Raw genomic sequence first — 17,649 nt, forward strand, 5'->3', positions numbered from 1 at the left:
CTTTCCTTGAGCCTGTTGGCTTTTCCTGAAAGAGACAAGGTGTGCTCCTTGTTTCAGTGGAGGGGTGCTATAAGAAGCTGCCATGTCTCACCTGCTAGTTAGTGTATTTCCTGCAAAGGTGTGTTCCTGCCTCTGCAGAACAGATGGGATTGCTCTGCCTGAAGGTGTCCAGTGAAGCCACCCAGTGTGCTTTGCAGGGGTGCTGCAAGTAGGTTGGGGTGGAAACTCCATTGTGGAACCTTTTTTTGTGGTGTACTTCAGAGAATGGGGAAGGCAGTTTGGCACACCAGGGTGTCTGACAGTGTTTGAAATACAACCCCCTTTTTTCTCTTTCCTGTTAGTAAGCTGGTGTAGCAACCTGGTCTAGTGAAAGGTGACCCAGTCCATGGCAGGGAGGATGGAACTACATGAACTTTTTAGGTCCCTTCCAACCCAAAACATTCTACGATTCCATGATCTATTGTATCAAGTAAGGAAATTATGACAATTCTTATCAGTCCAATATTACTGTCTTTGAGAAGGATAACAATGTTTGAACATGCATCATGCTCTTCACTTGATTTATTTGTGAATATGCACAGAGAACCACCAATAAAATAGATCATCCTGTTATCCAGGAGGTCATCTATATGCAAGATGAAAAGCTGTCTTGCAGACAGAAATATATATTTGGTTTAAGTGCATTGTGCTTAGAGTTCATACACATCCCCTCCAGTACTTACCTATTAAAAGAGTTCACAGAAACTACACGGTAAACCCGCTGGAATAATTTTTATTAAATAATTTTCTCTGGTAAACAGGGAAAACAGAGCTGCAAGGAGGTTAAAATCTGGGCTTGGCTTCCCCACTAATGACAAACTTGGGCCCCAGAATTTGCTGAGACAGAGATGACAGGCTCTTGCAAGTACATTGGGTCATCCACCCACCCCTCCTTTCTGGTTGCTGCAGGGTACAGGTGCACTCCGACAGAAAGGCCTGTGTTGCCTTTGAGCTTTGCTCATGCAGAAGACAGAGTAAGAGGGAGGGAGGTGTGGATAGTGTTATACACCTGTGCCACACAAATGCACTAGACCAGCATCCCCAAACCTTTCTTTCCTTGCACTGCTTGAAGAATATGCACTGTAAGAGCACTGCAGCACTATTGGTGGTTTTCTTTCAGTACTGAGTGGCCTTCTATAACCTGCCCACCTTGGACAATTTGTATTTAAAGAAAAGCTGTGTGGAAGCAGGGGTGCTATGGGTAGGTAGGATTGCCAGGGAGCCCATTCACTCCCATCTGCCGTGTGTCCCAGTGCAGGATATGCTGAATGATGTTCAGACACTGGCGCTTAATGTGACCTTGAACAAATTTTTTACATCTATGGATTTGGTCACCTATCTCTAAGGCAGATGTTTCCATCCTGTTGTAATCCACCAGGAGACTTCTAGTCTTATGTATTGTATTATTCCTCAGTATTATCACTGGTGGGGTTTTACAAGTGGAGGAGGGACAGGATGCCTTTTTTTTATGTTAGGCTTTTCTTTATGTTAGGCTTTGACAGTGTCATCACCGGGATAGGAGATTTGCTGCCCAGTGCATCAGCCCGAATGTTTTTGATGATAGCATCAAATTTTTCTCCTACTTGCCCTCTTCCCTAGAAAGGGGTTAGGCTCTGCGGGTGTTGCCTGACAAAATTCAGGAGGTGGGTGGGTGTGGTGAGATTTTTCTGGCTGCACCTCTCTGAAGGGTTATTGAGAGTGCAAAGGGCCCTCAATCCAAACAGGGAGCAGCCTCCATAAATGCAAGTAGAAGCAGAAGATTCTCCAAGGCAGCATGTTTCCTCTTTCTGGAGCAACTTGCCAATTGAGAAGGAGATAATGTTGAAAAGCAGCTGGGCTGTTCTCTGTGTGTGTGCATGTAGCCAATCATCCTTCATGTAAGCCCATCAACCTCTTGGAAAGATGCAGTTTAAACCAGGTGTTGCTATTCATTTGCTGTCTGCACATCACAGTAAGGAAATGCAAGGGGAATTCGTAAGCTAGTGAAAGGTTGTGTCTCTTACAGAGAAGAGGACCAGAATCTAGAGCTCATTCTTTACTTGTAATCTCATGTAATTTTACTTGTAATCTCTTTTCCAGTAGGATTCTGTACGTTCAAACCCCAAATATTGCTGCCTTCATGCTCCACAGTTCATCCTAATTTTAGTGGCTTTTTCTGGCTCCCTTCAGTATTCAACCCAATGTCCTTTCTTGACTATATGTGCTTGCATGGCTCCTGACCATCTGCATCCTCCTGTCAAACTTGGAAGACATGGACAGACAGACATACCTATAGCATGAGTGCAAACCCTCATTTTCTTGAGAAATCTTCCTCAAAAGAATGAAGTGTCCAACTATAGCCTATTCTAAGGTACTGAGATGCCAAAGTCCAGCACTACATGGCACATAGCATTGAAAATAATGATGATCTAGACCTTGTATCACGTGTGACACAGCAGACAAGTACTCTTAATAAAACATGCTTAAGTGCTTTGTTGAACTGGAATTACAGTCAGCCTGTGGCACATGGAATATTTTCAACTGGAATGTCTCAAGTTGTTGAGTCGAGTCCTGTAGTGTTTCAGGAATAGCTCAGGGAGCTGCTGACAGGTCAGACAAATTGGTGTTTTTCTACCTGTTGGCCATTCAAGCTGAGCTCCAAGCAGATCTCTGGGGCTTTGGGAAGGCCAGTGACATATCAAAGAATCTTGTTTAACTTGGCTATGGGTGAAGGCTGCAATTCCTTGTGAAGCTTGATAAACTCCTCTCATTCATAAACAGCATCTGCTTCTCTTCACTGACAATTCCTACGATGACCTCTTGAAGGAAAGGGAGCAAGCATAGTTTTCTAAGATGCTGGTGATTGTTGTTGGAGCGATTGCAGGTGTGTGCAGAAGGCCAAAGCCAAGTGTGCTGGAGGAGCACCTGCATGCTACCATGGCTGAATACATCTGCTTTACCTATTTCTCTTTGCTTACCCAGCACTCATCGCAGACGGCATGATGTGGTGCAAGGATTTCAGGGTACTCAGCTTCTGAGGTCTAAAGGACATGGTTACATACTTTGCATGGACTAGGAAACAACGTGTATCTAGTTATTCTTCCTGGTACCTGATGTTAAGTACTACCAATACTTAACAGCATATAAAGGCGAGTGATTTTACTTCTGCTGGTCTCTACTCACTCGTATCTTCAGATCTCCTGTCTGTTTCTTCCAATGTATCCACCTTATGTCGACGCCCTTCCAATACACATTTTACCTCCTGTGAAAAAAGCCTATGTGCACCTGGATAGTAGTTTTGTTTGACTAGGGGCTTCCTGTAAAAGGCAACCAGAGGGCCTAGCCTACCCCTGTGGCGCAAGCTTTTAAAGTCCCATTATTGCTCTGAATCACACCTTCGTCACTACACCCTGAGTCATATATTAAAATAAAACTATGGGCAATAATAAAACCCAGTTATATGAATGTGTTTTTTATTAAAAGAGTTCTTAAATTTTTTTTATTACTGCTTTGAGGCCAACTCATCATCTTTTGTTATGTTCATTACAAAAGGTTTTGCTCCAATCCCTGTTAACTTGAAGGGAAAGGAGCACAACTCAGAGGGAGAAGTTCCTTGCTGGCATCCATTCTCTTGTCCTCAGCATGCCTCACAGTCTTCAACACAGCTACTCTACAAGAGCCCTCTGGGGTAGGTGCTGTTACAGGAGAGGTTGACCAGGCAAGTTTGCAGAAGACAACTCACAGAGCAGGGGGGTCAGACTGAGTTCTCTATGTCTCATACCTAGCACTCTAGCTCATGGCCTCGACTGTTCCAAGTACTCCAAATATGAGCTACTGTCCTTTGTCAAGCAAATATGAAACGGTTTTTAAGCTTTGGCGATGTTAAGTCTGCTTTTATTCCCAGTAGAGCAAGAAGTCTTTGTCAGCTGCAGAGTAGATGATGAGGTTGGAGGGAGGAAAATAAAGTAGGAGTCAGAAGGCTTTTTTGTATTTGCCTATTTAAAAACCAGATTATTCCCATGTAAGAAGGAATAATCTTCAAGGGTGTGTTTTTGTTAAGTATTTGGCTCTGTAGGTAGGGGAATGGAGCCCTTTTCTTCCTAAGGCTTTGTAAACGGAAGTGTTTGTATCTTGACTGAAGCTTGAGAAAGTCCTTGTTGACCAAACCAGTACCAGGACTTCTTGCTCAAACAAAAGCACATAATCCATACCATTTTGTCTCACCCTAAAAGGTAGCCTAATGCACAAAAACTAAGAGGCCAATGTCTCTGCACCAATACTTTGCATCGGCATCGTTCCAAAATACAACAATTCCTCTGTGCACCTTTGACTACAAAACCTTTTTTTTCCTTTTCATGTGTCTCTACTTTCTCTGATAGTAGCACAAGTTTTAGCCTTCGCTCAAGGAACAGTCTGACACTCAAGATCTTCCTCTACTGCAGGACAGGTTACTTTCTGCCATCCCTGTCACATGTTTAGATCATCTGAATTACTTTTGGCTTATAGAAGAGCTGGTGCTTCTGAGACTACAGCCTGAAGCTCTGATGGAGCTGCAGAAGTTGACCTCCTACTTACTCCATAGGGAGAGGGAGCTAAAATCTTCATTACAGATGCTGATGCTTTTTTTCTGAATCTTCTCATAGAGGAACAACAAAGAAAGATTTTTTTTTTTTTTATGATGTGGGATTCTGAACATCTAAAATTCTGCTGCCACTAAACTTAAAGTTCATAGGGCACCCAACATGTCTGGTGTTGAGGACTTGCAGTGGTGAATGGCTTCCCAGTAGTCTTTGTATATCTACCTCTGTCTGTTTCTGGACATGTATTAAATAATTCCCCATCATCTGAAATGTACTAAATGTTCCTTGACTGACCACCCACAGATCATTTTCATAGCGGTCCTCTGGTTTAGTGAATACATATTGTGATATGGATTATTCTCTGTCACTGTACAGGATCTAAAACTGTGACAAATCCACTTGATCTCTGAGGATGGCATGTATTTTTAAAATGGTTTTTACCTGTAGACTCATTAAATCATGAGACATTTTCTGCTTCACTGCTAATAAATAGCAGCTCCTGTCAGGTAATCAAAAACCCAACAGACCAAGAAACTGGCTCTTGAAAGACACAATAGATCAACACGATAGCCTTGTGTGCACGAAATGCCTGGGAACTGGGCATAGTCTGAAAATAATGTATATAATGGTTTAAACCTCTGGGCACAGATGTGAAATCCCTGCAGGTGTTTTATTGCCTGTTCCTCAGTAATTCAGCTGACTTTGTAAGGGTAATGCCTAGAGAGCTCCCATGGAAACGAGAACTAATGATAGGTAGAAATAGAGCTGAGGAGAAGCATGTTACAAAGGCTTCACAAAAACTCCCTAATCCTTGAGATCTAGCATATACTACTGAGGATATTGAATAATGGATTTGCTCACTGTACAAATATGAAGCTTGTTAGAGGCACCTTTCAATAACTGGCAGTCTGAAGCTGTTCATCCAGGCTTTAATGTCCACCCTTTTCAGTATTGAGTTATTGTATTAGGATATATAATCAAACTGAAATACTGGCTGCTTCACTCTTTCTGTTTCTGTGGTTTGTCAGACCTTCTGCATTTCTGAAGTGTATTTTTAAGGGAAGAAAACGATAGCTTTGGATCTGGGTGTTTCCCCACAGGGTAGGTGTCCGTGGTCTTTTGTGAGTAATCAGCCTGGTCCTGGGCACTCAGTACCTAACATTTTGCTTACAGTAAGTGGGTGAATGACTTATATTCAAGGCAGTGGTGCCTGTGGGTAGGTAGAACAACTGGGAAATTCGGTTCTTAAAAATCTATAAAAATAGCTAAGAGGTGTAATGTACTGTAAAGCTGCCACATTAACGCACACTGGGCCATCTTTTCACTGTTTTGATATGCAACAACAGTTTTATGATTGTTTCAGAAGGTGTTATAAAGCTTTGTTTCAACATGGATAATATTCCAAATCCAAATTTTGCTTCATTTTAATGTGGCTTCAGAAAACTAAAATTAGCTAGAGTGTATTTACATTTACCTTGCTTGTCACAATTACAAGGCAGGTGCAGAAATAGAGTTGGTTTCATTTAATAGCAAATATTCGGCAATGCTTGTCCTATTTGTAAGTGAAAGGAGAACCAGACCTTGAGATGCACAATCACGAGCTTCAGTTTCTTGGCCTTTCTTTGCCTCTCTTTCCCCATGTCTCCATGGGGTCTCTCAGGAGAGCTAGTATAAGTCAACACTGAGAAGCACATGTGCAAAAGTGTGTCAATCCCCAAAGCAACTGGGAGCAAGGTGGCCAGGTCTATGTTGCAAGGTGACAAACACCAGTGCTGCTTTACTCCTGAGGCAGCAGCCGAAGGTGTGTTTGACCGTCGGAGATGTCTGTGCTCTGACTCTCAACATTTAGCTCTCCTTTGTTCCCCTGCAAACAAGCTCTTGGACTGTTCTTTCCATCCCTCTGCTGTCATTCCTCCTCCTTTTCAGTGGAAGTGACTCTCTTGTTGACTTTGTGACTTTCATTATTCTCTTCTTCATGCTTTCCATTCTCTTCCTGTTGAGGGGCAGAGGAGGAGGTAGAAAAACGTCAAGGAGACTAGAAGCCATGATGAACTTGGGTTCAATGTGAAAAGATGCACAGCTTTTCCCCCACTAATAGCCACTGTAGAACAAATACTGGGGCCTTTCTTGTATTACTCTGTTATCCTCATGTTGTTTTGCAACAGTTCTCAGAGAAGAGGTAGCTCAGAACCCATCAGAGATCCCTGTGCTCTTACCTGGACCTGTTGTCCAACTGAAAGATGCTTAGTCTAGAGTGAAAAGCAGCCCAAAAAAGGGGGCCAAGAGCAGAACAGTGACAACCTTAATAATGACTTGTCCTTTGCTGTCTGAAAGAGGAAACAGCTTTGGGTGATAAACTGGCCCCATGGTGTTCCCCTGAGAATGCATCCTACTTCTGCTCCTGTGTGGTTTTTGGTGGTGTGTGTGTTCCGTTGTGGTCAGAAGGATGAAGTTCTATTCTGTGACCCAGAAAGCCTGACTAGAACAGTGTCCAGTTCCTAACTGGACAGGAAGGACAGCTATAAGGAATGTTTATGGAACAGTTCTTGCTGTGCAGTCTATAAATACCACGTATGTATTTTTCTTTAGTTTAGGCTTGTGTCTGTCCAGCTGATGGTGTTGATCCTGTCCTGGGGCTCAGAGACAGAAAACAATGAACATTCAGGTTATCCTGGAGAACTCAGACTCCCTAACATAGAGATTCCAGCAAACAGTCGGCTTAACTTTACGCATATATTTCCTGTCTTCATGTACTCTGCTTATTGCCAAGCATATTTCTGGTGCTTAAAATAATGGTAAATTTACCTTTCAGGTAAGAAATTCCTTCTGAGCTACAGTTTTTGTATGACTGAGTTTGTATGAGAACCAAATAAATCAAATGTCCAAAGAAATCATGCTTAGTGTTTTAGTTCTAAAGATGGCAAATTACAATTATGATTCTTAGGGATGGTGAGAGGAGGGCTGGCTTACTGTTCTCTTGTAGGTGCCTGCACCACAGGCTGGAGAGGAAATAAGTAGGAGAGGCAAAAGAGACATTGCACGCGTTCTTTGTCTTCTACTCAGAAATTAGCTCAGATCAGTGCTTTGCTCTGTAAAACAACTTGCATTTTTCTTTTCTGCACTCTTCCAAGAATGTATCTAAAACAGACAAACAATCAAGTCCCCAACAGCACCTCCCCCACCTCCAAAGAAGCCAAACACAAACCAACAACCCAGAACAACAAATCATGTTTGCAGAAAGTAGGCCTATTTCTGTTTTCTTTGTGTATGAAACTGTGCTTTCACTGTTGATAATGCAGCTGAATAAAGTATACCTGCTTTCCACTAGGTTAATAAAGTATCTATTGCTTCCTGGTAACTCAGAATCCTGGTGGGATTTCAGCTGCTTTTGCACCACTCTTCACCCAAATCAATCTCCTGTATTTCCCTTGGAGAGCGGATAATATGTGGAAAGCATGTTTCAGGTTAGTATTTTCTAACTTTTTAAAAAATTCAAATATTGGTTTTAATCTGATTCTCCTACAAGAACACATAGTAGTCAGAAAATCTGTTTCACTTAAAAGGCAGATGCATATAAAGTTTGCTTATAGGAGAGCCATTTCAGCTCTTCTAGTTCTGGCCCTATTGCAAGACTTGTGGAGGAGAACATAGACCTTTGGTGTCTTAATTGCTTCAAAGCTTTAGTGCTGGAACAGTTGCAAAACTTTTCAGCTCTTTCAGTGTACTTGAATTTACTTTCACTTCGGGGATTTCTTGTTGTGGATCACTTGTACTAATGAAGGTTTTTGGTTTTGCGTTTTCCTTGCCAGCAGCACCTCTGAAGGAAAGTTCATCATGTAAGAAGTTTTAAATGCTAGATGAAATTCCAATAAAGAATTGGTAGATGAATGTTAACATGAGTGAAAGAGTTATTGCTGAGAATTCTGAAGTATTAAAAAACCCTAGAGGTGATTAACTTCAAACTCTTTCGAGACCACTGAATGACATTGAAGGCTCTGATTCAGTAAACAGTGCTTAATGCCATTAGATGCTGGCAAACTAAACATTAAACTCAGTAAGATATATTTGGAGGACTGGACCCCAAAAGTGATTCTCTGGCTTCATCTTGAGCTATGGGTAAATAGGTGTATACTATATGACAGCAAGGTTGCTGTAGTAATTATTCATTAGCTTTAAATAACAGGGTAATTATGAAGCTAAAATTCATATACCCTAACACACCCTTTTTTTGCTAGCTTTTCAATTTCTGAAGAATGCCTACAGCCTTTTCCTTTGTGTTGTAAAACAGGGCACAGCCCCTAGTTGTACACAGCTGTTTCTTTGCTTTTTGCATGCTCCTTGCAAGAACGTGAGCTGGGGTGAAAAGGTAACATGAATCAGGGAGGTGAGCACATGAAGAGAATAAAAATCAGTTCCTCCTGTGTCTCCAAGGATAACGAAGGTCACTCTTGTGCCCATAAACAAATGTATACTGCACTCAGAACTGGTTTCTCCCTGAAAAGTCCTGCATTATCTGGTTTTTCAATTTCTGTTCACTTCTATTGTGGGGCAAAAGGCAGCTAGCAGAACAGCAACAGAGAAGACGAGTGGCAATATTTTCGAAGGACAGGTCCCAGTCTCGTGATATCCTAGATACGTAACCATCAGATGCTTTGGGTGGCATAGTATGACCAGTGAACTCATGTTACGTATGTGAAATAGGCAGAGTTTGAATGCTTCTGAATAAAGGGATTGGTTTATCTCATGTGGATTGAACCTAATTTATTATATTCAGAATCTCAGAATGAAGTCCATAAAAATTAATCTGTCCTTTTACCTGTAACTGGGGGCTGTTGCACAGGATACACTGCAGTTATGCTCCACGCATTCTGTGTGACAGCTCTAGTTTACTGCATTCCTAATGGGCTGCTACAGTGCATGGTACAGGGAGGCTGGCACAATGTGTGCTGTACAGCACCACAACCTGTACATGCAGCAGAGGAAAGGTCTTCTGCAGCCATGTGGTCCTGTGCATAACCACACACTGACACAGCCTTGTGGTACACTTGCTGGGCTGCAAACCCCGTAACCCTGCATTGAACACCCGATGAGAGGGTAGATGATTCAGCAAGGGCAACATGTTCAGTGCTGTTCTCCCAGCTCACTTCTCAAAGGCAGGCTGCCACTGCCAGTTTCTTTTACTGAAGTCATCTGTTTTTGCTGTCTTTCACCCACCCGAGTGCTGCAATCGTTGGCTGTTTCTTGCACTATGAGCATCATATTGTAAACGGCCAGTGGAACATAATAGGGCTTATGCCTGGAAAGTTGGTTCAGGCCCTCACACAGGATATGATATGTAAGCTGTATCTTGTACATTGCAGATAAATTCCCAGTGCACTGGACTGTTGGATAAAATAGTCACCAACAGTGCCATACTTGTTTGTCTTCAGACTGAACCTTGAAGAAGGCATTTCTGGTAAGCGTGCTGTAGGATCTGAGAATGAGCTTTCTCAAGGAAATCAACAGGAGGATGCTGATTTGTAATCCCAGATACATCTTAGATGTGAGACCCAGCCTAATGCCTAGTGCTCTTGCAAGTAAGATGTTTTTTTTCACCACCTGATAATAATTCTTGACAGTAGCAATGGCAAGGACCAAGGTGCTAGTAACACATACATGCTAATAAATTTGGGGCCAGTCACCTTAGGTGTTAGGCAACCGCCCAAGATATTGTGTGGAATCACCTATCACATTTTTCTGTTCTAGTGGAGGGGATGTGAGCCAAAAAGAGATCCATGTGGACCATAATACTGGTTTGTTCTGAACTTGAGAGCTGAAATAGTTCTAGTGTAACAGGCTAGTGCAATTTCTGGGCTGAATTGCGGAGGATGCTGGAGAGATGGACGGACTTGTAGGGAAGAAATAAACTGTCAGAAACTTGAACTTTTGGGAGAAAACTGTTGCTGTCATGGGGAGTATGGGGAGCAGATCTGTGAGACCAACCATTTTAAACCAAAATGGTTATTACAGACCTAAGTCTTGGACTCTAATGCAGGTATTTCAACAGTGAAGTACTTTGTTGCTGTAGTGTCTGAGTGCTCTAGCCTTGCACTGGGGCCCTTTTCATTATCCTGAGATATCCTATTATGTTGTAAAATCTGGTTTTAAGAAAAAGTTGAAAGAGTGGTATGGAAGCAGTCAGACGTTGGCAACAAATGTGTGTGGAAAAACTCCAAACAAATCTCCCCACTCCTCAATCCCAACAAAAAGTCCATTGGCATTGTCACAACTTAGAAAACTAACAACAGTAAGAGTCTAGGCCTGTAAGGGAAGGGAAGGCTTCTATCCAGGCAGCCTGAGCACGGTGACTCTTCTTTCTGATTCTGACCGTTTTGTTAGTGAAGCCCTGTCTTTGCCTGGTTCTGTGCCTCCTCTTACTCTCTGCCCTCAAAGCAGCACTGTTATTTTTAAACACTCTGGCAGCTTGGAAGAGAAATCTCACTAGGCTCTTCCAGTAACTCTCTCACTCTGCCTGCCTGCTCCACTGTGCCCTCCAGCAGAAATGGAGCACACTCGACCATGCAGCATCGTGTTTAGCTGTGTAGGGCCGGGCAGCTCAGTGTTTGATATCACAAGAGTATTGAAGACTTTCTTGAAATAGGGTTGGGATCTCTGTGAAATACACTAAACAATACTTTACACAACAGGAAAATGAAAACTGACATAGAAATATTTAATTACGGATAACCTGTGGTAGTGTAGTTGTTTGTATTAAACCAAATATAGTGGGTAAGCTGTACATAAAATGCTATGAGGAAAAAGAGAAGATCAAAAACCCATACACTCTTTTATTGCACAATACTTGTGCATGTGTGAGATACATATAAATATATACATTGCTTTCTTACGTGTATTCTTTGGACCTCACACTGTATCATTTCATAAACAGAATCTGTAAGTACCTATTGTATTGAGCCTTTAGTTATTTTTATTTCATAACACTAACATGTTGGTTTTTTTTTAAATAGTATCCATCTGAGAACATCTGAGAGCCGAGGAGCTCTTTGAGGGAAGCATGTTTACTTGTATTAGTGGATTACTTAGCCAATGGCCTCTGGTCCCATCACAAATTTTGCATTGTACCATCACAGAAACATTAAATCTTTATGAGGGCACCTAACACTTCAGACACAACTCTTGAGTCCTAGAGACAGAAGCTTTTACACTTGCAAAGTACATCTTCAGAACTTGAATGCCTAGGTTTGGATGCTGATGCTCATGGTGGACAACCAAAACACATTTTACTTCATAGGAGCTGTTGGTGCTCAGCATCTCTGAAAGACTATGACATTAGATGTCTCAGGCAGGATACTGTAAACTAGCACTTCTGTGGATCTTAGCCTCACACTGATGAAACTTGGCCCTGATGACTGCAAACTGTTGATGTATCAGGCAGGAACAGGAGCTTTTCTCAATGCCTTTCAGTGCTCTGTGTTAACCACAGAGTCATTATTCTTGTGTTGCTCTAATGAAATGGTTGACACGTCAATCCATTACTTCAGAGGTTAATGGCTACATGGAAAGTAATATAGCAGGCCCTTGTGGCAAAGCTGAAACCCTATCACATTATTTTCTTTCTGATCTCCTCAGTTGTGACAACTGCTGTGGAAAAGTTAAGAAAAAATTAAAAAAAGCTTTTTTGTATCTTGATTTCTCTCAGTGAGGTTGGTCAGTGAACCCAGCATTTTTCCAGAGGAGGGAATCCAATTTTTTGTTGCTTTTGCTTTTAACTTGACTTCTGGTTTAAAAAAAACAACAACAAAACCCCCAAAAACCGGTGTGTGTAAGTTTCAATTACTTTATACATGGGAGTGAATAAATTTGGATTACAGACTCTGAGAAAACTGGGATTGTAAAAGCAGGACTGTCATAAAATGTGTGTCTGCTTATTAAACAGGATTAGTTCTGTTATACAAGAGTGCAGGTGTATCTAGCACAAGCAGAAAGCAAGCAATTTTCTCACTTTTAGAGGATGGCACCCAGTCTTAATCCTTGTGGTGTCCTGTACCAGTATAACATTACAGTTTCAGTTAAAAGCTCTATGCTTAAAAATAATGAAAAGCCACCCTCCTCATCTCCCACACTCCCTGCCACATGTAGAGACTGAACAAAGTTGCAAAAGATTTCAAACAGGAAAAGCTGCTGCTAGAGTGAAAAAAAGAGGAAGGTTTTATTGCTAAATTAGGAAGTTCATATGAAAGACGTTTTCCTCATGAAAAAATTGGTGTGAGGCAAGGTGATCTGCTATTGCAGTATAGCAGCTCTCAGCTCTTTGTCACTGACAGAGAGTTCTTCCAGTGTCACATTTTAGCTTTGGACATCATATACCTGGTACCTAAACAATAATAGCAAAGTATGAGTTTCTACATGATGGTCTGAGTAGTAAGTGGGGATTCCATAGCAGCAATGTATTTGGCATAAGTGAATTACCAGCTCCTTCTAGCTCCATGGGTTTTTTTGGTCACCCCTTTTCCTTCTCGGGGGGGTGATGAACAGTATACAGGAATCTGTATTACATTTTGCAGTCAAAATGTGTTCTATACAGATAATAATTAATTATGAATATATAGTATTAATTGAAAAAGTTTTCTATAACATTTTAGGGGTGAACAGCAATGATATAAATTCATCCAATTTCCCATTCTGCTTCTTTATAGTTTCATAAAGTGACTTAGAGTTTTCAAAGTGTGTTTCCTGAATCAGGACTTGTGTATTTATCATAAAGCTTATCAGCTTATTGTTACAGTGGTTTGTCATGTTGTTGGGTTTTTTTTGTTTGTTTGTTTTTTGTGCATTAGTTTACTTGTTCATTCCAGAATGCATGCTAAGGTTTTTTGGTGATGATTTCAGCTACTTGGTTTAATTAATTACAGTTTGCTCAAAAGCCACATGAAATAACTGGTCTCCAACCCCAAAAAACTTAGGAAGAAAATAAAAATCAAACATCTTTATGCTTGTGGGTTATATTTGCAAGATCCAGGAGTTCAGATAGCAAATGCTAAGACATTCCTCTGTGGAAAAAGAGGCTCAGCAAGGAATTATTTAATACTGTTCCATTTTTTCTTCTCAGAGTCATGCAACAGAAGGGCAAAGTCAGTGGTCACATGTTGAAACAAGAGATATTTCAACTAGAAATGAGGAAAAGAATTTCCATCAGGAGGGTGGTCCAATGCTGAAATAGGTTAATCAGATTGCAGAGTGTCCACTCTTGGGATGTTCAAAAGCTGAGCCTTGACCAACCTGCTCTGTTGGCCCTGTGCTGAGAATAGGCATTGGACTAGGGGCTCCAAATCTCACTTCCAAGTTCAGCCATTCTGTCATTTGTATGTGATTCTGTATATCTTAGTTCCATAAATGACTTACTATAGGCCAGATTTTCCAATACAGTGGCATGAAAGTACAAGATGTATGTTCTACTCACTATGATAAGTAGTTTCTCTAGGAAAAAATGCGTGCATTCAGCATGCATACTTTTAAATAGAGTTATTCTTGTGTGTGTTATGTATTTCAGTTATTTTAAGCATAATGATTTGTCCTGTCTATTGTCATTCCCTTGATCTTTTCCTTTTATGAGTGTTTGCAATCAGATTTATAATTTTCTGCCCTGTTTTCCTTCATATAGGAAGGACCAACAGTGATTAGACTGCATTTAAGCCCTGTCAGTTTCAGTCATTTGCCCAGCGGGAATTCTGTACGGTATAGGACTATGAAACTTGCATTTTCTTTGCAAATTAGAAAGTGCTTTCTCCCCATTTCCCATATGTCCACATCTGTGTACCAAATTCTTTATGAAAATCAGTTACATTTTGAATGACACTGTCAAAACTGAGGTATCAGCATTCAGAATGGTTGGTTCTTATAGATGATGTATTTTCCTTGGTGACCTGCAAATAATTGCTGTGATTGTTGTGTTTGCTAATAATTTTCAAATAATAAATCTGAGGCACATTTTAAAACTTTCACAGGCTTTTTCTTATGTTATGATTATTAATAAGTTTAGAAAAAGGACTGAAACCCTCCCCGCTCTTTTGCAGATGTTACATCTCTTGTAATGTGAAATGTTATTCTAATGCTTTAGAAAATGTTTATCTTTGGTTTAAGCAATTATCTGTTTGGCACCTTCTTTCTTTTTCACCCCCCACTATCTTTTCTCCTGTGGCTTCTTTAGTTTCCCTCCTCCTTTCCTGAGAACTGAGTAATAATAGAAAAGAAAAAGTCTCATTAAAATACAGTTAGTTAAATATGTATGTTTTAACAATTATTTCTAATGGAAAATTCTACTTGTGATGGCTGCTGCTATTATATGTATTTTGAAATCATTCTAGATTTGCAAAATGCATCTTGTGTGGACAGACAAAACCTTTCCCTTCCAGAGGTAATTTCTAGCCTGACGGTGCTTGATTCAACATGCTTAGGCTATGTATGAGTTGGAATGGAGAAGCATATGTAGAGCCTGAAGAAAATAATAAGTTATTAAAACAATTTAAATTGCCATTAAATCTTACAATTTTTGAATATAAATAGGTTGCTTTTCCCTTTGCCTCATCTGTCATTTTGTTATAGCAGAAAACCTGGTGCTGAACAAAATAGGCAGGGTAGCCTAGCAGTTAAAACAGGACTAGAAGCCAGGATCTTGATTTTTGGTCTGACTGCACCAATGAGAAGCTGTATCATCCTGTGCAACTTGCCAAACCTCTGAGTCTCGTTTACCACTCTGTAAATGTCATGTAACTACATAGGATGCTGAGAGGTTTAATTAGAATTAATTTTAGTCTTTCAAGTACTTTGTGTTTCTCTGATGAAACGTGCTGTGCAAGTGTGAAGGATAATTATTATGTTGCGTCTGTGTTTTTCTGATACATTATTGCTATTCTTTTATTAACCATGTTTTGAAAAAAACCCCATGGTACTTACTGGTTTTCAGTTTTGTTTGTATGGTTTAAAGTTAGTTGCTATGAGCGCAGTAAGTAATTAAACCAATATTGGCATTAAGATGTGGTTTTTTTCGTTTGAGAATGTTAATGTCTATTAGCTGATTGTCACAAAATGTCTGGCTGTTTTGATACTTCGAGTACCTTGAATCATGCGCTTAAGTGTAGGATGTGTCGAGCTGCATTTAAATGTAGTAAAGTAGCCAAGCAATTAACAGCCTGCGCAGTCTCTGTTGATAGCTTCCCTGTAGCTGGTCATGCTTGACCCAGACAGCATTATGGAGCAATTGTTCAGAAAATTGTCCTAGCAGCCGGTGCCTGGTGCCTCCTTAACTGTTTGCCAGTCTTGTCAGGAGCTGAGCACACCTTATGCAACAGGCCACCGCCTGTTTCTCCCTTTCTTTCAACTGAAACACTGAAGTCTGAGGTACCAAGGGATGGCACGTAGCACATGGAAGCACACTGTCTTGTTGGATGGGAGATAGCAGTCTTGTTTCCAGATGGAAGTGCTGCTACATGAGAAATAAAAATAACTGATTGTAGCAGTAACTACTGTGTCCCAGGGACATAATAATTCACAAAGTGTTGAGTTATAAACTGTGCTTGTACTTTAACATGGATTTGAGCATGTGACTGGGCTTTCCTTGTAGCTGAATGTTCAGGCCTTAAATAGAAAGGCAGCATTAACAAATAAGATCAGATCATTTTGGGATAATGAACTTCTTTCAATAAGGTTATTGTTTAATGGGCAGGTCACACTGTTTCTATTCTCACTTGCCATGTGCTGTAAAGAGCTACCATACAAGCATTCTAACACACAGGACTTCTGTGTTAACTGCAATGAGATGAACATGCCTCTTCAGTCAAGGCCACAATGCAGTGCAACTGACTTCCCTTGCAGTTAGACATACTGTCTGGAAAACTGCTTGAACTGCTTTGATGGCCTTCTATGCTGAAGTAGGTTAGAGTATAAAAATAAAAAGATGACTACACTTATGCCAAAGAGTGTTTCTTAAATGGTAATTCACACCTGATTAAGGTCCGTTAACATGGGAGTTCCAGGATGGCAGCAAAGTGCCACATGCTAGTTGGCTGTTCTATTGCAAGTAGGCATCCTGTCTTTGACTTATGTGGTAGCTTGTGTGTTTGTAGGGTAGGATAGGATGCCAGATAAAAGGGTGCGTATGTTTTGGAAAGCTCTTTAGCTAAAAAATATTATTTGATGTAATTTGTTATTGTCAGGAGTGGTGTGGTACTGGAATGTTCTCAGAGCAGGGAATAGGCGCAGATACACTTGATGACCAGAGCAGTTCCTTGTTTCTCTCTTGTTATCTGTGTCAGCCTGTGTTGCCTATGTTAACACATAGGATATGAGATCTGGAGTCATGTCACGAACTAAATGCTGATTGTGCTGTAATGTCTGATGACCAGTTGGATGCCTGGGGTCTGATTGTTCTGGCACCATACTGGGCAGACAGCAGTTTGCTGTCTGGCACATCTCTGTTGCCTTTTGAGAAATAACTGATCATTACTATGAATCTAGCTGAGCCATTTAATAAAGAGACTACCAGGTCTATGAAGAGACTGAGACTGAAAGGGAATGCAGATGGGTACTACACATTTGCAAGTGTTTATTATTTAAAGTCTGTGACTGGGAAACATATAGAATGAAAGGGTCAGAGAAAGACAGTGTGCCTTGTTGGCTGTGCCTTTTACATTTTAGGATCAAAAAGAAAGAAGGAGGAATATGTCACGTTGCAGGTAATTAAGGATTCATCAGGAAATAAGGAACACTTGGTCCCTCTCATAGCTTTGAGGACAAAAGGTGAAGGGTATCTGGTATAATATCTTCCATATGTGGCATGCTAATTGGAAGGATAGAAATGAGGTATTTGGAAAGCTGAATCTAAGCTCTTATAAATTGAAATTGCTTTTGTTAAATGAGTTTGCTGGTAGGCTCAGTGCTTTACACTTGGAAAATAAGAAAAGGTCTTTGATTATGTGTTTGTAAATTATGGCTAGCTTACTCGTCAAGTTAGCTCTAAAGATTTAATAACCCATAAGTGAAGAATTGTGTTTTT

The 17,649-nt window shown here is 40.7% G+C and overlaps 1 long non-coding RNA gene across 2 annotated transcripts in view; it reads left to right on the forward strand.

Annotated features, from left to right (window-relative positions):
- Window positions 1–17,649, forward strand: part of LOC134156639 (uncharacterized) — a 34,764-nt gene continuing 17,115 nt past the window's right edge. The window contains exons 1-4 of one of the 2 annotated variants that reach the window (XR_009961993.1): window positions 1–118; window positions 7,927–8,062; window positions 8,408–8,477; window positions 9,959–10,053. This is a non-coding gene — a long non-coding RNA (uncharacterized LOC134156639). The remainder of the gene's footprint in view (window positions 119–7,926; window positions 8,063–8,407; window positions 8,478–9,958; window positions 10,054–17,649) is intronic. The other variant, XR_009961992.1, reaches the window with a different exon arrangement.

Source organism: Pezoporus occidentalis, unplaced genomic scaffold (assembly GCF_034315485.1).
Source record: "Pezoporus occidentalis ecotype Australia unplaced genomic scaffold, CSIRO_AGI_Poc_V1 ctg89, whole genome shotgun sequence".
Taxonomy (NCBI): domain Eukaryota; kingdom Metazoa; phylum Chordata; class Aves; order Psittaciformes; family Psittacidae; genus Pezoporus; species Pezoporus occidentalis.